The sequence below is a fragment of the Hyperolius riggenbachi genome, chromosome 6 (genome assembly GCF_040937935.1).
Source record: "Hyperolius riggenbachi isolate aHypRig1 chromosome 6, aHypRig1.pri, whole genome shotgun sequence".
In the NCBI taxonomy this organism is placed as follows: Eukaryota; Metazoa; Chordata; class Amphibia; order Anura; family Hyperoliidae; genus Hyperolius; species Hyperolius riggenbachi.
The window spans coordinates 81,962,171-81,985,449 of NC_090651.1; the positions used below are offsets into that span (position 1 = coordinate 81,962,171).

At 49.0% G+C, this 23,279-nt stretch overlaps 1 long non-coding RNA gene across 1 annotated transcript in view; it reads left to right on the forward strand.

Annotated features, from left to right (window-relative positions):
- Positions 1 to 23,279, forward strand: part of LOC137520970 (uncharacterized) — an 82,286-nt gene that overhangs the window by 4,966 nt on the left and 54,041 nt on the right. Inside the window, exon 2 of the long non-coding RNA XR_011021979.1 lies at positions 1,432 to 1,492. This is a non-coding gene — a long non-coding RNA (uncharacterized lncRNA). The remainder of the gene's footprint in view (positions 1 to 1,431; positions 1,493 to 23,279) is intronic.

Here is a 23,279-nt window from a genome sequence, read left to right on the forward strand (position 1 = left end):
GCCTGATGCCCGTGCATTCAAATCTCACCTGCCCCAGCTGTCACGACTGTCCAGCTGCTCCCGGTCTTGTACACTGCTTCCCCATGAGCGCTGCCGTCACAAAAATGTATGTCTGTCCTAGCTTTGACAAAGGGGACCAGACTGGCCCCAAAACGATCGTTGGTGTACAGTCAGATGCTTGTATGTGTGTGATGGGACAATAAACAATACACAGTCCCTGCTCAAGTCTGTGTATGGTTCTCTCCTTCGATTTTGTGGATCAGCATCCGCTGGATATAAGGTGTGTGACACAGAAGGAGATGCTGGGCAGTAGAACAAGGAGTGAGCAATGAGAGGATGGATGGACGGACAGGTGAGGACAGATAGAGGGGAGCACAACAAAAGATGAGTGCAGCACAGTACGGGGAGCAGTGGAGTACAGCACAAGACCAGGGGTAGCACAGGATGGGGGAACACAGCACAGCACAAGACCAGGGGTAGCACAGGACACAGGGAATACAGGACAGGGGAGCAGTGGAGTACAGAACAGGGCCATGGGTAGCTCAGGAAGGGGGGAACACAGCAGAGGATGGGGGGCACAGGACAGGGGAGAACAGGACTGGGGGTGTAGCACGGGGTGGGGAAAATGGTTGGTGACAGGGGGCCTTGGGCAGAAAAATGTACAAACCAGCCCCTATAAAGCTGAGCGCCAAAGAATTGACACCTTCAAGCTGTGGTGCTGGAGAAGACTTTTGAGAGTCCCTCATTCATCTTTCTCCCCGCTCTTCCTTTGCTGCTCCTCTCTGTCAAGCTCTTCATTGGCTACCAATTAACTAGAGGATCCAGTTCAAACTCTTAACTCTAACTTAAAAAGCTCTCTACAATCTTCTTCCTGTGTACATCTCCTCACTAGTTTTCAGATACCAACCCAATCACAATCTCAGATCTACACATGACCTTCTATTTTCCTTCTCTAGAATCACCTGCTCACATTCTATACAAGATTTCACATGTGCTTCACCCTTCCTCTGGAATCCTCTGCCACAACACATCCATTACTCCCCAACCTTTAAACATGCCCTCAAAACTCACTTTTTCCATCAAGCATACGCTCTACCTTAGGCCAGTTCACCTGTTCACCTCTGGCCAAGTTGTACTTCCTACCAGATAACCTAAAACACACTGCCTCTAGGTACGAATATTACATACTACCCAACCTCTTGTTTCCCCCCATTCCTTTATATTGTAAGCTCACAAGGACAGGGCTCTCTCACCTTTTTGTGTGTTGGATTTTGTTACACATTTATTCATATTAATTATGTTTATGTCATATTCATTATGTCACTGTAGTTACCAATTCTGTACTTTGTACCGATTCTGTATTTTATGCATTGGTGTACACCATTGTCTGTATTATTTTGTACCCCACGTTTGTTTTTTCACTTTGTACAGCACCACAGACAATGTTGGCGCTTTATAAATCAATCATAATAACCAGGATGAGGAAAAAGAGGTAAGGAGAGCACAACCTAATACTTCAGAGATCAGTTTTAGTAATTAAAAGGATGCACGGATCTTTTTGTGACCTAATTTCTGTCTCAGGCACAACATCCTGTCACTAGCCAGTCACAGGTTAATAAATACAAACTGCAAAGAAGAAAGACACCCACATGGCTTACTTACATATGTACACACATTTTATTACTTATCAACAAACATCTAATGTCAACTTAATTGAAGTTATTAAATACACAATGCAAGGTGTAACTCATTATAACCATAACATACAGCCACCACCTGTGCACCTCCAGGTACGTAAAGGAAAAAATGTGTAACAATACATGGCAAAAATAATAATTCTGGGAGTGGAAAAAGCAATACATTGCTGCTGATACCTTAGAAATAGAGAACAGGCTCACTCCTGCTTTTTGCTATGTGCATTGAACCACTAAAGTACTGGAGTCTCCTGATTCATGGGATAAGGGGGGCAGCGAAGCAGTGAATCAGGGCGCATACGGCAAGTGGACTTTGCCATAGGTGCCAATGTAATATATTGGTATTTGGGCACAGGACCGGAGTGGAAATATAGGTAAATAGCGAGTGTTGATACAGCGCCCACTATACATTGGATACCCAAATGCCGAAATGTATAGGTGGCTATATTGGCACCTGAGAATTTGCAGGTTTTTTTCTATTTTATCTCGTACGTGTGTGTGCGTGGGGGGGGGGGGGGGTTTGGGGGTTATTAAGGGTTACGTAGGTAGTTTTTTGTGCAGGGGTGGTGGGTTCAGGTTAGGCGCTAGGTAGGTAGTTTGTTCAGGGGGGGGGGGTGTTAAGAGATCAGCATTAGATAGGTAGTTTGTGTGAGGGGGGGTTCAGGGTTAGGCATCAGGGGGGAGGGTTCCGTGTGGGAGTAGGCTTACCTTTGATCATAGTAAAATATTGGTATTTAATACTTTTGAGTGTGGGGGGGGGGGGAATTCGTGTTGTTAAGGGTTAGGGGTTTTGCAGGGGGTTGGGTTGTTAGCAGGGCTGTGGAGTCGTGGAGTCGGAGTCGGGACAATTTTGGGTGCCTGGAGTCGGAGTCGGGAAAAAATGCACCGACTCCGACTCCTAATAAATTTAAACTGTAATTAAAATAGAAAATATGATAAAATGTTCTATTTCTAAGATAATAGTCATAAATAATTTATACATACAGTAATAGCTGTGTTTAGTCCACAAAAATGAAATAAACCAATCAAAATTAGTTACTTGTGCTGCTTCAATAAAGCAGTCCCCGTATTTTTAAAGTCAGATATACATATCTGATTGTGACTGTATATATGATGTGTACACAGCAATCTCATATATACTAAATAACATCTATGCTGTAAGAATAAAGCCTGATGTGTAGCCGTATCACTAATAGAGATGGTCAATGAGATGGAAATAATTCTGCGTTGATTCTGATTTATGCAAATGTATGCACTCTCTTTGCTCATGAAATCAAATAATTTGATATGTTGTTAAAATTTGGTTTGGTGACTACAAATTAAATGGTACCTGAGAAGGATGAAAAGAAATGTTTTATACATACCTGGGGCTTCTACCAGCCCCCTTCAGGCTAATCAGTCCCTCGCTGTCCACCTCCACCACCTGCATCTTCTGCTATGAGTCCTGGTAATTCAGCCAGTCAGCGCAGTCCGGCCGCATGCCGCTTCCACAGCCAGGAGCGTTCTGCACCTGCGCAATAGTGCTGCGCAGGTGTAGTACATTTCCGGCGGTGGAGTGTGTTCATGCGCACTATGCCACACTGGCTCAAGTACCTGGACTCATAGCAGAAGATCCAGGTGGCGGAGGAGGACAGCAAGGGACTGATTAGCCTGAAGGGGGATGGAGGAAGCCCCAGGTATGTATACAACTTTAATTTTATCTGTCTCAGGTTTACTTTGTTACACAGTAGTACTATACTCTACATATGCACTCTCCACAGAGCTGCAGGGAATCCACTGAGAATGTTGTGCACATAGAACACAGAGGTGTTGTCTATCACCCATAAACCTGGTTCAGATTGTTCATAAAGAATGTGTAATAGAGGAAGAATCTCCTTATTCCCCTGCAGAGTACTTGCACATCACTCTTACATGTACCCACAGTTACATTGCCTAGGGCCTGATAGATGTTCTTTGTTCCGGCCTGTACCTTTTACAAGTACTCTTACCAAGGACTAGTTGTAATCTATGACTAAAGGGAATAAATATGGCAGTCTCCATATCCTCCTCACTTCAATTGTCTTTTAAAATTCCTAAGCGTTGGCAGTTAAGAGACAAATTTCATGTTACATACTTTCAATCAACAAGATTGTAATATGCAAATTAGAGGAGTCGGAGTCGGTGGAATCTTAAACTGAGGAGTCGGAGTCAGTGGATTTTTGTACCGACTCCACAGCCCTGGTTGTTAGGGGTTAGGTAGGTAGTTTGTGTGGGGGGGGGGGAGGGGGGGCAGTTCACGTTAGGCGTTAGCTAGGTATTTTGTGTGTGTGCGGGGTGGTTCAGTTTAGGCTTTAAGTAGGTAGCTTGTGTGTCTGGGGGGGGGGGGCAGTTTAGGCATTAGGTAGTTAGTTTGTGTGTGTGTGTGTGTGTGTGTGGGGGGGGGGGGGTGTTTAAGAGATGGGCGTTAGGTAGCTAGTTTGTATGGGGGGCGGTTTCAGGGTTAGGTGCCAGGGGGAATATTCTGTGTGAGAGTAGGCTTAGGTTTGATCATAGTAAAATCAGGGCCGGCGCTACCATAGAGGCAAAAGGGGCAATTGCCCCAGGGCCCCAGAGCTTGTAGGGGCCCCCAAGGTGTCCCTCCCCCTATTTTAACTGTTGCTCCCCAGGGCCTCTGTAGAGTCTTTGGCAGAGTAGCGTCTCATCTGTGCTGGCGGGGAGGTGAGACCCTACACTGACATAGACTCTGCAGGGCCCCAGGGAGCACAGTTAAGTTGGGAGGTGATTGGGGGAGGGTCAACAGCCAGCTCAGGGGCCCAGGGGGGAAATTTGGCTGCAACAAAGGGCCCTTAATGATGCTTTTTGGTCAGGGGGGGGGGGGGGTGTCTGTTGGGGCTAATTGTGCCCTAAGGCCTTATTGTTACTTGAAACAGGCCTGAGTAAAATATTGGTATTTAATATTTAAGTACTGATATTTTACCCTTTTATAGTAAAATATTGGTATTTAATACCGATATTTTACTATCAGCTTTACTGGACGACCAAAGTTCCAGGCGCCTTTATGCATATGACACTGTTGCCGCACTGTGATATAGCCTCATATCTGCGGTGCTCCCAGTCCCATCACATCACATAAATCAAGTGTAAAACCACCCTCAGCCACCCTTACTCTGTTATGATATTACGCAGATCACAATAGCAAGCCCTTGTCACGTAATGGAACACTAGTTTTCATAAATCAAGTCCAGTTTTGCGTTATTATTATCACTTATAATAATAATCGATAGTAAGTTAGACTTGAAAGCTAATCTAATGTCTCCAACCAAAAGAACAAGACTGCCACCTGGTGCTGAAATAGAGAACTATAACTGCATGCTGCTGTCAGAAGTTCATTTACCTTTACAGTTTATACAGTATATTATATGAAATTACAGATTATAGGACTTTCACTTGACAAATATTCACCTCCTACAAAGGAGGAAGATTGCTTTTCACACCAGCTCATATTAAACATACGTGTTGCAGCAAACATGGATTGGAGTTTTAAACATTGCATATTATGTGGCAAACATGCACAACTATTGCCTATCATATCCTATCCAGTGGCGGACATACGGCCGTGCAAGCGCACAGGGGCCCCTCAAGCTCCGTTTTTGAGGGGCCCATTATGTATTGCAGGCGTTTTTTTTTTTGGTTTTTTTTTAGTTTTTTTTTATCCCCGGGGGGCCCGACTCTTATCACTCCCTCACCTCGGCGGGCCCCCTCCTGTTATGCTCGGCGCCTAGCGGGAGATACAGCTATTGTCTCCGGGCTGCAGCAGACACTAGAGCACCAGCCGCCTGTCCACTCCTGTCTCCTCCTCAGCAATACCGCTCTGCACTACTTCCTGATTCAGTGCGTGCAGAGCGGTATTGCTGAGGAGGAGACAGGAGTGGACAGGTGGCTGGTGCTCTAGTGTCTGCTGCAGCCCGGAGACTAATAGCTGGCTGTATCTCCCGCTCGGCGCCGCGCATAACAGGAGGGGGGCCCGCCGAGGTGAGGGAGTGATCGGGCCCTCCTCCCAGCCTCGGCAAATAGTCCACCCACCAGGTAATCTTATCTTTCACCCTCCCAGACCGACCAGCCCGCCCCCCAGGTAATCCTACAGCCCGCCCCCCCAGGTAATCCTACAGCTTCACCCCCCCAGGTAATCCTACAGGCCCCCCCCCAGGTAATCCTACAGCCCCCAGCCCAGGTAATCCTACAGCCCGCCCCCCAGGTAATCCTACAGCTTCCCCCCCCCAGGTAATCCTACAGCCCGCCCCCAGGTAATCCTACAGCCCACCCCCAGGTAATCCTAAAGGCCCCCCCAGGTAATTCTACAGCCCCCCCCCCCCCCCGGTAATCCTACAGCCCACCCCCAGGTAATTCTACAGCCCCCCCAGGTAATCCTACAGCCCACCCAACCACCCAGACCCAGGTATTCCTACAGCCCACCCACCCAGACCCAGGTATTCCTATAGCCCAAAGGACCCAGGTATTCCTATAGCCCAAAGGACCCAGGTATTCCGATAGCCCACCCACCCACCCAGACCCAGGTATTCCGATAGAAGACCCAGGTAATCCTATAGCCCACCCACCCAGACCCAGGTAATCCTATAGCCCACCCACCCACCCAGGTAATCCTATAGCCCAAAGGACCCAGGTATTCCTATAGCCCAAAGGACCCAGGTATTCCGATAGCCCACCCACCCACCCAGACCCAGGTATTCCGATAGCCCACCCACCCACCCAGACCCAGGTAATCCGATAGCCCACCCACCCACCCAGACCCAGGTAATCCAGAGCCCACCCACCCACCCAGACCCAGGTAATCCTATAGCCCACCCACCCAGACCCAGGTAATCCTATAGCCCACCCACCCAGACCCAGGTAATCCTATAGCCCACCCACCCAGACCCAGGTAATCCTATAGCCCACCCACCCACCCAGACCCAGGTAATCCTATAGCCCACCCACCCAGACCTAGGTAATCCTATAGCCCACCCACCCACTCAGACCCAGGTAATCCTCCACCCACCCAGACCCAGGTAATCCTCCATCCCACCCTCACAGGTAATTTTATTAGCCCACACACCCACCTACCCTCCCGACCAGATAATCTTTTAGCTCACCCACCCTCCCAACCAGGTAATCGTTTAGCCCACCCACCCACCTGCAGCACTTTACAGAGTACATCGTTATGTCGCTCACTGTCCTTTAGAGGAGCTCACACTACTCCTACCATAGTCATAGTTGAATGTCTTATATTTTATTATGTATTTATATAGCTCTGACATTTTCTGCAGCGTTTTAACAGAGTACATAATCACGACACTGACTGTGCTCAGAGGAGCTCACTATCTAATATCTTCTATATGTATAGTAAATAGCGCATAATTTTTTATTAGGGAGACAGGGCTTTACTCAAAGTTCCCTGTTGATGTCAACTGCTGAATTAACTGCTGCTAAGTTCATGTACCCGTCATCGCACGTACGATTGCACGTATTTTCTGGGCATATCTGTCGACTTGCTTGCACGTATTTTCTGGGCATATCTGCCGACTTGATTGCAACGTATTTTCTGGGCATATCTGCCGACTTGATTGCACGTATTTTCTGGGCAGATCTGCCGACAAGATTGCACGTATTTTCTGGGCATATCTGCCGACATGATTGCACGTATTTTCTGGGCATATCTGCCGACATGATTGCACGTATTTTCTGGGCATATCTGCCGACATGATTGCACGTATTTTCTGGGCATATCTGCCGACATGATTGCACGTATTTTCTGGGCATCTACCAGCCCCCTTCAGGCTAATCAGTCCCTCGCTGTCTACCTCCACCACCTGCATCTTCTGCTATGAGTCCTGGTAATTCAGCCAGTCAGCGCAGTCCGGCCGCATGCCGCTTCCACAGCCAGGAGCGTTCTGCACCTGCGCAATAGTGCTGCGCAGGTGTAGTACATTTCCGGCGGTGGAGTGTGTTCATGCGCACTATGCCACACTGCTCAAGTACCTGGACTCATAGCAGAAGATCCAGGTGGCGGAGGAGGACAGCAAGGGACTGATTAGCCTGAAGGGGGATGGAGGAAGCCCCAGGTATGTATACAACTTTAATTTTATCTGTCTCAGGTTTACTTTTGTTACACAGTAGTACTATACTCTACATATGCACTCTCCCACAGAGCTGCAGGGAATCCACTGAGAATGTTGTGCACATAGAACACAGAGGTGTTTGTCTATCACCCATAAACCTGGTTCAGATTGTTCATAAAGAATGTGTAATAGAGGAAGAATCTCCTTATTTCCCCTGCAGAGTACTTGCACATCACTCTTACATGTACCCACAGTTACATTGCCTAGGGCCTGATAGATGTTCTTTGTTTCCGGCCTGTACCTTTTACAAGTACTCTTACCAAGGACTAGTTGTAATCTATGACTAAAGGGAATAAATATGGCAGTCTCCATATCCTCCTCACTTCAATTGTCTTTTAAAATTCCTAAAGCGTTGGCAGTTAAGAGACAATTTCATGTTACATACTTTCAATCAACAAGATTGTAATATGCAAATTAGAGGAGTCGAGTCGGTGGAATCTAAAACTGAGGAGTCGGAGTCAGTGGATTTTTGTACCGACTCCACAGGCCCTGGTTGTTAAGGGGTTAGGTAGGTAGTTTGTGTGGGGGGGGGGGGAGGGGGGGCAGTTCACGTTAGGCGTTAGCTAGGTATTTTGTGTGTGTGCGGGGTGGTTCAGTTTAGGCGTTAAGTAGGTAGCTTGTGTGTCTGGGGGGGGGGGGGGCAGTTTAGGCATTAGGTAGTTAGTTTGTGTGTGTGTGTGTGTGTGTGGGGGGGGGGGGGGGGTGTTTAAGAGATGGGCGTTAGGTAGCTAGTTTGTATGGGGGGCGGTGTTTCAGGGTTAGGTGCCAGGGGGAATATTCTGTGTGAGAGTAGGCTTAGGTTTGATCATAGTAAAATCAGGGCCGGCGCTAGCCTACCATAGAGGCAAAAGGGGCAATTGCCCCAGGGCCCCAGAGCTTGTAGGGGCCCCCAAGGTGTCCCTCCCCCTATTTTAACTGTTGCTCCCAGGGCCTCTGTAGAGTCTTTGGCAGAGTAGCGTCTCATTCTGTGCTGGCGGGGAGGTGAGACCCTACACTGACATAGACTCTGCAGGGCCCCAGGGAGCACAGTTAAGTTGGGAGGTGTTGGGGGAGGGGGTCAACAGCCAGCTCAGGGGCCCAGGGGGGAAATTTGGCTGCAACAAAGGGCCCTTAATGATGCTTTTTGGTCAGGGGGGGGTGTGTCTGTTGGGGCTAATTGTGCCCTAAGGCCTTATTGTTACTTGAAACAGGCCTGAGTAAATATTGGTATTTAATATTTAAGTACTGATATTTTACCCTTTTTATAGTAAAATATTGGTATTTAAATACCGATATTTTACTATCAGCTTTACTGGACGACCAAAGTTCCAGGCGCCTTTATGCATATGACACTGTTGCCGCACTGTGATATAGCCTCATATCTGCGGTGCTCCCAGTCCCATCACATCACATAAATCAAGTGTAAAACCACCCTCAGCCACCCTTACTCTGTTATGATATTACGCAGATCACAATAGCAAGCCCTTGTCACGTAATGGAACACTAGTTTTCATAAATCAAGTCCAGTTTTTGCGTTATTATTATCAACTTATAATAATAATCGATAGTAAGTTAGACTTGAAAAGCTAATCTAATGTCTCCAACCAAAAGAACAAGACTGCCACCTGGTGCTGAAATAGAGAACTATAACTGCATGCTGCTGTCAGAGGTTCATTTACCTTTACAGTTTATACAGTATATTATATGAAATTACAGATTATAGGACTTTCACTTGACAAATATTCACTCCTACAAAGGAGGAGAGATTGCTTTTCACACCAGCTCATATTAAACATACGTGTTGCAGCAAAACATGGATTGGAGTTTTAAAAACATTGCATATTATGTGGCAAACATGCACAACTATTGCCTATCATATCCTATCCAGTGGCGGACATACGGCCGTGCAAGCGCACAGGGGCCCCTCAAGCTCCGTTTTTGAGGGGCCCATTATGTATTGCAGGCGTTTTTTTTTTTTTGTTTTTTTTTTAGTTTTTTTTATCCCCGGGGGGCCCGACTCTTATCACTCCCTCACCTCGGCGGGCCCCCCTCCTGTTATGCTCGGCGCCTAGCGGAGATACAGCTATTGTCTCCGGGCCTGCAGCAGACACTAGAGCACCAGCCGCCTGTCCACTCCTGTCTTCCTCCTCAGCAATACCGCTCTGCACTACTTCCTGATTCAGTGCGTGCAGAGCGGTATTGCTGAGGAGGAGACAGGAGTGGACAGGCGGCAGGTGCTCTAGTGTCTGCTGCAGCCCGGAGACTAATAGCTGCTGTATCTCCCGCTCGGCGCCGCGCATAACAGGAGGGGGGCCCGCGAGGTGAGGGAGGTGATCGGGCCTCCTCCAGCCTCAGCAAATAGTCCTCCCCACCAGGTAATCTTATCTTTCAACCCTTCCCAGACCGACCAGCCCGCCCCCCAGGTAATCCTACAGCCCGCCCCCCCAGTAAATCCTACAGCTTCACCCCCCCAGGTAATCCTACAGGCCCCCCCCCCAGGTAATCCTACGCCCCCAGCCCAGGTAATCCTACAGCCCGCCCCCCAGGTAATCCTACAGCTTCCCCCCCCAGGTAATCCTACAGCCCGCCCCCCAGGTAATCCTACAGCCCACCCCCAGGTAATCCTACAGCCCACCCCCAGTAATTCTACAGCCCCCGGTAATCCTACAGCCCACCCCCAGGTAATTCTACAGCCCCCCCAGGTAATCCTACAGCCCACCCAACCACCCAGACCCCAGGTATTCCTACAGCCCACCCACCCAGACCCAGGTATTCTATAGCCCAAAGGACCCAGGTATTCCTAATAGCCAAAGGACCCAGGTATTCCGATAGCCACCCACCCACCCAGACCCAGGTATTCCGATAGAAGACCCAGGTAATCCTATAGCCCACCCACCCAGACCCAGGTAATCCTATAGCCCCACCCACCCAGACCCAGGTAATCCTATAGCCCAAAGGACCCAGGTATTCCTATAGCCCAAAGGACCCAGGTATTCCGGATAGCCCACCCACCCACCCAGACCCAGGTATTCCGATAGCCCACCCACCCACCCAGACCCAGGTATCCGATAGCCCACCCACCCACCCAGACCCAGGTAATCCTAGAGCCCCACCCACCCACCCAGACCCAGGTAATCCTATAGGCCACACCCAGACCCAGGTAATCCTATAGCCCACCCACCCACCCAGACCCAGGTAATCCTATAGCCCACCCACCCAGACCCAGGTAATCCTATAGCCCACCCACCCAGACCCAGGTAATCCTATAGCCCACCCACCCACCCAGACCCAGGTAATCCTATAGCCCACCCACCCACCCAGACCCAGGTAATCCTATAGCCCACCCACCCAGACCTAGGTAATCCTATAGCCCACCCACCCACTCAGACCCAGGTAATCCTCCACCCACCCAGACCCAGGTAATCCTCCATCCCACCCTCACAGGTAATTTTATTAGCCCACACACCCACCTACCCTCCCGACCAGATAATCTTTTAGCTCACCCACCCTCCCAACCAGGTAATCGTTTAGCCCACCCACCCACCTGCAGCACTTTACAGAGTACATCGTTATGTCGCTCACTGTCCTTTAGAGGAGCTCACACTACTCCTACCATAGTCATAGTTGAATGTCTTATCATATTATTATGTATTTATATAGCTCTGACATTTTCTGCAGCGTTTTACAGAGTACATAATCACGACACTGACTGTGCTCAGAGGAGCTCACTATCTAATATCTTCTATATGTATAGTAAATAGCGCATAATTTTTTATTAGGAGACAGGGCTTTACTCAAAGTTCCCTGTTGATGTCAACTGCTGAATTAACTGCTGCTAAGTTCATGTACCCGTCATCGCACGTACGATTGCACGTATTTTCTGGGCATATCTGTCGACTTGCTTGCACGTATTTTCTGGGCATATCTGCCGACTTGATTGCACGTATTTTCTGGGCATATCTGCCGACTTGATTGCACGTATTTTCTGGGCATATCTGCCGACAAGATTGCACGTATTTTCTGGGCATATCTGCCGACATGATTGCACGTATTTTCTGGGCATATCTGCCGACATGATTGCACGTATTTTCTGGGCATATCTGCCGACATGATTGCACGTATTTTCTGGGCATATCTGCCGACATGATTGCACGTATTTTCTGGGCATATCTGCCGACATGATTGCACGTATTTTCTGGGCATATCTGCTGACATGATTGCACGTATTTTCTGGGCATATCTGCCGACATGATTGCACGTATTTTCTGGGCATATCTGCCGACATCATTGCACGTATTTTCTGGGCATATCTGCTGACATGATTGCACGTATTTTCTGGGCATATCTGCCGACATGATTGCACGTATTTTCTGGGCATATCTGCCGACATCATTGCACGTATTTTCTGGGCATATCTGCCGACATGATTGCACGTATTTTCTGGGCATATCTGCCGACATCATTGCACGTATTTTCTGGGCATATCTGCCGACATCATTGCACGTATTTTCTGGGCATATCTGCCGACATCATTGCACGTATTTTCTGGGCATATCTGCCGTCATCATTGCACGTATTTTCTGGGCATAAGGAAATAAATATGGCAGCCTCCATATCACTCTCACCCCGGGATCACTTTAAATTACAGTTAGCTCTGCCCTTATCCGGTCATTGCCACGCCCATTTTTTGCCGCGGCGCTACGTGCCGCAGGTTCTATCCACACCCATTTTTTGCCGCAAGTTATAGCCACACCCATTTTTTGCCGCAGGTTATAGCCACGCCCATTTTTTGCCACCTCCTAATATTAAAAACAGCCACTTACCTTAACGTCCATTGGGTTCTGCTACATGCACATTAATTTTCTCATGGAAAGCATTTTGTGCAGTTTGTATCCTTTGGAGGCAGGTGGTGGATGGCTTGCTCCGGTGGTGTGAACCCTGGAGTGAGTGCGCCTGTCCTCCCTCCCCCCCCCTCTGGAGTGCTGTATGTGAGCCAGCCCTGAGCTCTAAAGCTCGGGGTGATCCATGCTTCTCTCCTTTCTCATGTGGTGCCCCCAAATTAATGCGCATGTAGCAGAACGCAATGGACGTTAAGGTAAGTGCCTGTTTTTAATATTGGGAGGTGGGTGCAGACGGCTCTCCCCGGCGCTGGCCACACTTGGGGGGGGGGTCGTCCACGCCACCCAGCCTCCCCCTCCGGGGTGCCGCTGTGGTTTCCAGGCAGTGAGAGAGCCTGGGACCCTGCGGTCCTCCCAGTTGTATAAAAAGGGGGCGTTGGGAATCCTCCCCGTGGCGCTCCTGGAGGCCTGGAGCACACCAAAAACTGCTAGCAGATCCGCAAAATGCTAGCAGATTTTGAAACGCTTTTTCTTATTTTTCTGTAGCATTTCACCTAGCATTTTGCGGTTTTGTAAAGCGTTTTTGGTGTAGTAGATTTCATATATTGTTACAGTAAAGCTGTTACTGAACAGCTTCTGTAACAAAAACGCCTGCAAAACCGCTCTGAACTGCCGTTTTTCAGAACGGTTTGCGTTTTTCCTATACTTTACATTGGAGGCAGAAACGCCTCCGCAATCCAAAAAATGCCTCACCTCGGGAGTATGCGTTTCAGCAAAACGCCTCCCGCTCTGGTGTGCACCAGCCCATTCAAATACATTACCCAAGCGTATCCGCAGCCGCAAGTGGATCGCAAAACGCTGCCGAACCGCTCTGGTGTGCACTAAGCCGGATAGTGCTAATGTAGCATGTAGCAGGGTGACTGCTTTGTGGTATTGGTTTGTGCATGCATTTGCATGAGCATTGCCTCATGAATAGCCAATTAGGCCAGATTTGCAATGTCAGACTTGCTAGGGTAAGGCCTCTTTTCCATGGACTGTGAATAGGCAGTGAAATGGCTCTCAAACTCTCACAACTGCTCACTGCTGCCGGGTAACTGCTCACTGCTGCCTGGTAACTGCTCGCTGCTGCCTGGTAACTGCTCGCTGCTGCCTGGTAACTGCTTGCTGCTGCCTGGTAACTGCTTGCTGCTGCCTGGTATCTGCTCACTGATGCCTGGTAACTGCTTGTTGCTGCCTGGTAACTGCTCACTGCTGCCTGGTATCTGCTCACTGCTGCCTGGTAACTGCTTGCTGCTGCCTGGTAACTGCTTGCTGCTGCCTGGTAACTGCTTGTTGCTGCCTGGTATCTGCTCACTGCTGCCTGGTAACTGCTTGCTGCTGCCTGGTAACTGCTTGTTGCTGCCTGGTAACTGCTTGCTGAGCACACAGCTCAACAGTCCGTGGAAAAGAGGCCTTAAACTTGGTGTTTGAGCACGCATAAATGTTCTCATGCAAAGTACTTCTTCTTCTTGTTTGAAGGTTGAGGCACTTAGTCTATTATATATATAGATAGATATCCCGTCTGTTATTTCTCTGTAGTCACAAGTCTGCTCTTACTACAGCTTATCTATGTGCCTTTAGCATGGGATGCCATCACCATTCAAGATCCTTCATAAACTAGCAACTCTCACTGACTGCTGTGTACCATTAGAAGGAGCTCTAGTCTCTGAGTCATGTGTCAATACATTTATCAGAATCATTTTATTTTCGCCAAGCACGACTGAGTCGTACCAGGAATTGGGCTTGACAGAATGCAGGGTGTAAGTATAGGAAAGGACACACAATAGAGATAACAGAGATAACGGTAGCATAAAACAAATACAGCAATTACATAATGAAAAAATTATTCACAAAATGTATAGAATTCGACAGTGCAGACGTGCTTAAAAGACGATTTCAGCTAGTAGGGAAAGAACGGCCTAAGGGGGAGGCAGATGGAGAGCTAGGGGAGAGGGTGTCAAGAGAGTCAAGAGAGTTCAGTGAGTTGACCGCTGAGGGGAAGAAGCTGTACCTGTGCCTTGAGGTCCTGGTGGAGATGCAGTCAATAGTGTTTTACAGTACGGCTCGCATCATACAACTAAAACTAAAAATAACATCCCACTTGGACAATTCATTAGGTTGAAACGTAACTGCTCTTCTATTGAAAATTTAGAACGAGAGGACATGCTGCTCAAGATGAGATTACAACAAAGAGGGTACATGCAGGTGTATAGAAGTAGCCATGAGGAGGACTAGAGCAATACCGTGCACCCAACTAACCCCCAAGAGAAAACAGACATCATACTACTGACTACACCCTATAATACTAACTGGCAAAACTGTATAATATTGTACAGAAACATCTTGGATACTTAGGAGTGATCGAGATTTGTGCCCCTATTTGTTGGAAAATCCAAATATAACTGCAAAAAGATCGCCCACTCTCAGGAATATTTTATCTAGAAGTCACTTCCAGAGACCTGAGAGGTACCTGAGCATAAAAGGGAGTTATCCCTGTGGGAATTGTTCTGTGTGTCTGTGATGATCCGCTCAGCTGGCTGCACAGGCAGACAGCTGTTTGTCCATTCCTCTAGTCTGTGGGCTGCAGGTCTCTGGAACAGAGACCTGTCTTTCCATTGCAAGTTTCTGGTCTGTTCTCTTGCTGGGGAATTTGCATACATTCGTTATGCAAATCCCCTACCTGCCTTCTTTGATGACTGGCACTATAAGAGCTTTATGTTTCCCAGAAGGCTTTGCTGGTCATTTCCTTTCCATGGTCTGTTCCTGATGGACACTGCTGGAGTGTCAGCCATTGCTATCTAGTATAGATAATTCCTGGGGGTTGCTTTAGGCTCCCCTTCTAGCCCAGTCAGGTTGTATTATCTGTATTGCCTGTTCTGTCTTGTCTTGCCTGTTGCCATTGTCTTGTCCCAAAGGTGGTCGACAGGAAATGGTTCTGATCTCTGTTCTTGGAGTATAGCTGGTGCAGCGGTTGCTACCAGCTATCTCTTCTGTTCTGTCTCCTGGGATCGCGCCAGCTACTTTTCGCTAGCGCTGGGGATCCTTCTGTTCTGTCTTCTGGGATCGCGCTAGCTACTTTTCGCTAGCGCTGGGGATCCTTCTGTTCTGTCTCCTGGGATCGCGCTAGCTACTTTTCGCTAGTGCTGTGGATCCTATCTCTCGTTTGTCCCTGTTTTCGTGTGTCTGTCTTGTCCGCTACGCTTGCTGGAGGCTCGGTGAGGTAACCGTTAAGCAAGCGCTCGCGTCCTCTGTTTCATGTTTGTCTGTTAATGGTTAGTTAGGCGTGCTTGTCTCTATTGTGCTTATCACGTGGAGATCGCGCATAACCGCGTGCACTGTTGCGAATGAGTGCGGTGTTCGCGGTTAGCTAGCGTTTGTTATTTTCCGTATCTTCTCATTGTATTATTTGCTGTGTCTTTGCTACCCTCGTATTCTATTCTGATCTGCCTTGTGTCACGTCTGGCGATCGCACCTCTCGCGATCGCGTTCCTATTTCGTATCTGCTGTTGTGTGTGCGCGGTCGTGGAGTGGCGACTGGATTGGCGCACACACATACAACCTGTCCCTTTGCTCGCTCTCATTCGCAATTGCCTCTCTTGCGATTGCGTTCTGCGCTTCGTACAATTCCTGTCTGGCACTTGTGGAGGTACAGAGGATTGGTTCCTCTGCACTCCCCAGCGCCATCTGCCGACAGGAATTTCCCTCTACAGGTTCGTAGCACCTTTTGCTGGGTGCCTGCAAATATACGCTTGTGGAGGATTTCCGCCGTGTCAGCGCACGCGTTGTGCGCTGATCACGGAGAAAGTTCCACAATCGTTACAGTGTCGTTTTATGATTCCTACTAAGGAGATACTCCGTACTTCCAATCAGAAAAAAAATCATCATTTATGATTTCATCAATTGTAAATTAGAGTTGGGCCGAACCTCCGATTCGCGGAAGGTTCGGTTCGCGTTAAAGTTCGCGAACCGCAATAGACTTCAATGGGGATGCGAACTTTGAAAAAAAAAAATAATTATGCTGGCCACAAAAGTGATGGAAAAGATGTTTCAAGGGGTCTAACACCTGGAGGGGGGCATGGCGGAGTGGGATACATGCCAAAAGTCCCGGGGAAAAATCTAGATTTGACGCAAAGCAGCGTTTTAAGGGCAGAAATCACATTGAATGCTAAATGACAGGCCTAAAGTGCTTTCAAACATCTTGCATGTGTATACATCAATCAGGTAGTGTAATTAAGGTACTGCTTCACACTGACACACCAAACTCACCGTGTAACGCACCGCAAACAGCTGTTTGTGTAGTGACGGCCGTGCTGAACTGGTGCGCACCATGGCGAGAGTGCAGGTTTTGGTGGCTTTACAGCCCATATGGTCGCCTGGCTGATGTAGCTGAATGACAGAACAGTGACTGTCCAGCTGATCAAATTTGGTCTGACCACAATGAGGCAACAACCTTATTATCGTGGGTGTGCCCCCCGAGACACTCATCTAGGCGCCGGAGAGAGCTGCTCCAGTGTGACTCTCCGCTTTGAGACAAGACATGTCTAAGATGGCGTGACAGCGTCGTACCTGGCATGCAGCATAGGCCCTGCGGAGCTGGGGCTGTGTAGCTGGAGAGGAGAACTGCCACTCAGCCAAGGAGGAGGAGGACAGCGAAGAGCATGTAGCAGGAGGAGAGGAGGTGGCAGGAGGCCTGCCTGCAAGCCGTGGAGGTGTCACAATTTGGTCCGCTGCGCCCTGCTTGCCATCGTTCACCACCAGGTTCACCCAATGGGCTGTGTAGGTAATGTAGCGGCCCTGCCCGTGCTTGGCAGACCAGGCATCCGTGGTCAGGTGTACCCTTGACCCAACGCTCTTCGCAAGAGATGACACCACTTGCCTCTCAACTTCACGGTGCAGTTGGGGTATGGCCTTTCTCGAAAAATAAGTGCGGCCTGGCATCTTCCACTGCGGTGTTCCGATGGCCACAAATTTACGGAAGGCCTCAGAGTCCACCAGCCGGTATGGTAACAGCTGCTGAGCTAACAGTTCCGCCACGCCAGCTGTCAGATGCCGGGCAAGGGGGTGACTGGCCGAAATTGGCTTCTTCCGCTCAAACATTTCCTTCACGGACACCTGACTGCTGCTCTGGGCAGAGGAGCAGGAACCGCTCAAGGGCAGAGGCGGAGTGGAGGAGGGTGCCTGTGAAGGTGGAAGGGAGAAAGCGGCAGAAGCAGATAATGCACCTGATGGAGGAGGAAGAGGAGAAGGAGGGTGGCTTTGCTTTTGTGTGCTGCTGCTGCTTTTGCTCACGTGGCCATCCCATTGCTGTTTGTGCCTTTTCTCCAGGTGCCTTCGTAAGGCACTTGTCCCTACGTGAGTGTTGGCCTTTCCACGGCTCAATTTTTGTTGGCAGAGCGAACAGATGGCTTTGGTCCGATCTGAGGTACACACATTAAAAAATTTCCACACCGCTGAGCCACCCTGGGATGTGGGCACTATGGGGACCTCAGCAGCTGATGCTGAAGGGCAAGTTGGCTGGCTGTACATAGGTGGCGATACATGGTGCCGGACTCTGCCACCAGCTGTTTCTGACGAAGAGCTGCCCCAGCTTCTTTCAGCAACTTCTCTCCTCCTACTACTCTCTGACTCCCCCTCTGAACTGTCCCCCTCTTCATCTCCTCTATTGGGAACATACAGAGGATCCCTATTACCGTCATCATCATAGTCATCCTGCCCAGCTTCGCTTGCCTCAGACAAATCCAAACTTGCACCATCAGTAGGTCCTTCATCCTCCTGACACGTTACATCCATAGTGTTGCCGCGTAACTCAGACATATGAGCTGGTGAAAATTAATCTGGCTGTAACAACAATGGTTGTGCATCAGTGATTTCACCACTAAATAATTCTTGCGAAGTGTCAAATGCAGCGGAAGTGGTGCTAGTAGTAGCGCTGGTGGCTGAGCAAGATGAGGTGTTCTGTGTCGCTAAATACTCAACCACGTCCTGACAATCTTGGGAGGTGATGGGACGTGCCTTCTTCCGAGCACTGTACTGTGGGCCAGGTCCACACGAAATTACATTTACACGACCTCGCGCAGACCTGCCGGGTGGCCTTCCTCTGGCTCTGGCACTACCTCTTCCTCTACCTGTTTTGTCCATATCGGGTATGCACGGAGTGGTATATCACACTGCGTGCACTCACATAGGTAGGTGGGTTCACTTAACTGCACAGGTATGCGCACTGATGCGGTGGGTTCACTGAACAGAACAGGTATACAGTGGCGGGTTCACAGAACAGGTATGCAGTGGCAGGTTCACTGAACACAACAGGTATGCAGTGGCAGGTTCACTGAACACAACTGGTATGCAGTGGCGGGTTCACTGAACAGGTATACAGTGGCGGGTTCACTAAACAGAACAGGTATACAGTGGCGGGTTCACTAAACAGAACAGGTATACAGTGGCGGGTTCACAGAACAGGTATGCAGTGGCAGGTTCACTGAACACAACAGGTATGCAGTGGCGGGTTCACTGAACAGGTATACAGTGGCGGGTCTACTGAACAGAACAGGTATGCAGTGGCGGGTTCACTAAACAGAACAGGTATACAGTGGCGGGTTCACTAAACAGAACAGGTATACAGTGGCGGGTTCACTGAACACAACAGGTATGCAGTGGCAGGTTCACTGAACACAACAGGTATGCAGTGGCGGGTTCACTGAACAGGTATACAGTGCAGTGTTCTCCCCAGAAATTTTTTCCAGCCGGGTGGCATGAAAAAGTAGCCGGGTGGGGCATAACCGAGGGAATGCAGGGCCAACTCTGCTTACAGCATAGGAGGAGAATGAGCAGGAAACGTGACAAATCAAAACCTGGAAAATGTACTTCACTTTGAGGTGGCAAACCTCCACTCAATCCATTGCTGTGTACAACAAATGCTAGATCTGGCATAAGACTGTTAAAAAATTGGCGTTAGATCTAAACAGAGGAGCATGGCACTTTCCATCATTATAAAAACTGAAGTAGTCCACTGACAAGGCATGATCCTCAACAGATTACTGGTGGTTCCCTGTGTACAAAACAGGGTGGGGAGATTGTACAGCAAAGTCCCTAGTAACCGGCGGGGATCACCTGATGCTGGTTACATGTGCTTGCTGGTTGCTTGAGCAACCGGTCGAAATGGCACAAACCTCCCCCTGCAAGTACTTACCAAGCCTCCAGCGATCTCTGGCGATCTCCCTCTATCTCCCCGCAGGCTCAGAGCAGCTTCCGGCTTCCGTGGCTTTCTCTGTGCACGGAAGCTGGAGTGTCAGCTGACCTGCATCAGGTCATGTGACAGGCTGGCTTCCCTACACAGTGGGCTCTATTCATAAAAAAGATGTGGCGAAAAAACTCCTGGAGGGAAAATACCGCAGCGGTATTTTACACTTCTGGGTGGTCATTCAAAAAAATCTTGAAAGCTGCGATGTAAGAGCGGAGATCTCCCGCTGAAAGCTGGCGGTAAGCTGTCGGAAGGCATGCGGAAACACTTCAGCCGGCAGAGTCCCTCCGTGCACTGCTCTCTCTGGGAGGTCTGTCCCATTCACTTGTATGTAATCCGCAAAATCAGAGGAAGCGGTATTTCCCGTCCACATACCGCTTCCTCTAATCTTTATGAATGGCCATTTTGTTACTTTTTTCTAGATTAATCTAGAAAAACACTGGAGAAGGCGGAAATTTCTCGCTCTGCTGGGGGATTGTAGATTTTCATGCGGGAACAGCTTTTATGAATGCCCACTTTGCTAAATGGACGAGAAAACCCGCTGTTTTGAGCGGAAAACTTGCGGTAATGGTTTATGAATAGAGCCCAATGTTGGAAGCTGATTAGAGCCAGCAGGGAGATAAAGGGAGACTGCCAGACATCACTGGGGCCTTGGTAAGTCTTTCAAAGCCTGCCTGCACTCACAAAAAGCCCCCCAACAGAGGTCCCTGTTATCACTCAGGCAGGACGGTTAGATGAGACTTTTGGTTGCCTGAATTCCAGATAACGGGGACTGTGCTGTATGTTGAATTTGTAAGTTGCGTCGTGTGTTGAACTTAGTGAAATGTGAATAATCCTTTCGGACAACTTGGTATTTGGACATTATAGAATAAAACCGGTTTTGTGGTTGTTTTCAGAGTGGTATTACAGTGCTTTTTATTTTATTTGCAGCTACATAAATCCCGCTGACAGTGCAGGTGAAAGACCTCATGTAGTCAACACATGTCCAGAGTTATATGTATTGGGCATTGTTAATGGTACTGATTGACCACAATCATTCAGTTAATGTTTTTGGGGTCAACTCCGCTACCAATTATCTGATGGTAAAGTTTTCCTTGCTGTTTGTGGACCCCATTGTTTCCGGCTGAATGCATTAATTAGATCAAGAATCATTGTGGAACTACAAGGTTCAGTGTGTCCTACAGATCAGATCACACTGAGAAGCTGCAAATTCCCACACAGATATGAACTGTTTTTGTTTTTTTGTGAAAATGCAAAGCACAGCATGGTCTGAAAGGACATGCTAGCCCTTGTGATTTCAGAGGTTTATTAGTGTAAGGGTTAAAATAGGTGGGGGGAGGGGAGAATAAACGTCAGGACAGAGCTTTATGAGTGCAAACTAACCTTACTCTACTGAGGTCACTGCTGGGCTGCCAGCTACATGCCTTTTGCCTGTACCTTTCAGATCAGAAGGTTTTTTTCCCCTTCAGTGCTGCTGTCCGTGAACTCCGTTCTCCAGGCACTTAAAACATCTCGCTCTCTGCAACTAGCCCCGGAGCTGCTCCGTGTCTTGTGACAGCCGGGGGAGGAGGCGAGTGATTGCCGGCACTTCCAAACTCCTCTCTACACTCCTCTAAACACAAGTGCAGTATTTTACAGAGACGGGCAAGTTAGTACGCAAGGTATTTAGTGGGGAGGGTGAGAGAAAGAGAGACAATTGACCTAGTGACGCAACTGTGAGGAGGAAAGGAGGCTCCGAATTACAAAACCAAACGATTATAGTTTGCCCAGCCCTGCCTTTGCCACACAGGCACCAGAATCCTTTCTCTGTCACAGACTGCATGTAATATGCCTCGTTCCTGAAGAACACTCTGCAGTCAGTAGTAGAAATGGTCCCGCCTACTGCCGAGCCAATGACTGTACGAGCCCGCAGGAAAGCAGATCTAGCCCAGCGTGTGACGCAGCTGGGCGGGGGCGTATCTTACCCGGGCGGCCCGCCCACCTATTTGATCCTAGGGAGAACACTGCAGTGGCGGGTCCACTGAACAGAACAGGTATGCAGTGGCGGGTTCACTGAACAGGTATACAGTGGCGGGTCCACTGAACAGAACAGGTATGCAGTGGCGGGTTCACTGAACAGGTATACAGTGGCGGGTTCACAGAACAGGTATGCAGTGGCAGGTTCACTGAACACAACAGGTATGCAGTGGCGGGTTCACTGAACAGGTATACAGTGGCGGGTCCACTGAACAGAACAGGTATGCAGTGGCGGGTTCACTGAACAGGTATACAGTGGCGGGTCCACTGAACAGAACAGGTATGCAGTGGCGGGTTCACTAAACAGAACAGGTATACAGTAGCGGGTTCACTAAACAGAACAGGTATACAGTGGTGGGTTCACAGAACAGGTATGCAGTGGCAGGTTCACTGAACACAACAGGTATGCAGTGGCGGGTTCACTGAACAGGTATACAGTGGCGGGTCCACTGAACAGAACAGGTATGCAGTGGCGGGTTCACTAAACAGAACAGGTATACAGTGGCGGGTTCACTAAACAGAACAGGTATACAGTGGCGGGTTCACAGAACAGGTATGCAGTGGCAGGTTCACTGAACACAACAGGTGTGCAGTTGCGGGTTCACTGAACAGAACAGGTATGCAGTGGCGGGTTCACTGAACAGGTATACAGTGGCGGGTCCACTGAACAGAACAGGTATGCAGTGGCGGGTTCACTGAACAGGTATGCAGTGGTGGGTTCACAGAACAGGTATGCAGTGGTGGGTTCACAGCACAGGTATGCAGTGGTGGGTTCAATGAACAGGTATACAGTGGCGGGTCCACTGAACAGAACAGGTATGCAGTGGCAGGTTCACTGAACAGGTATGCAGTGGTGGGTTCACAGCACAGGTATGCAGTGGTGGGTTCACAGCACAGGTATGCAGTGGTGGGTTCAATGAACAGGTATACAGTGGCGGGTCCACTGAACAGAACAGGTATGCAGTGGCAGGTTCACTGAACAGGTATGCAGTGGTGGGTTCACAGCACAGGTATGCAGTGGTGGGTTCACAGAACAGGTATGCAGTGGTGGGTTCACAGCACAGGTATGCAGTGGTGGGTTCGATGAACAGGTATACAGTGGCGGGTCCACTGAACAGAACAGGTATGCAGTGGCAGGTTCACCGAACAGGTATGCAGTGGTGGGTTCACAGCACAGGTATGCAGTGGTGGGTTCACAGCACAGGTATGCAGTGGTGGGTTCACTGAACAGGTATGCAGTGGTGGGTTCACAGCACAGGTATGCAGTGGTGGGTTCACAGCACAGGTATGCAGTGGTGGGTTCACAGCACAGGTATGC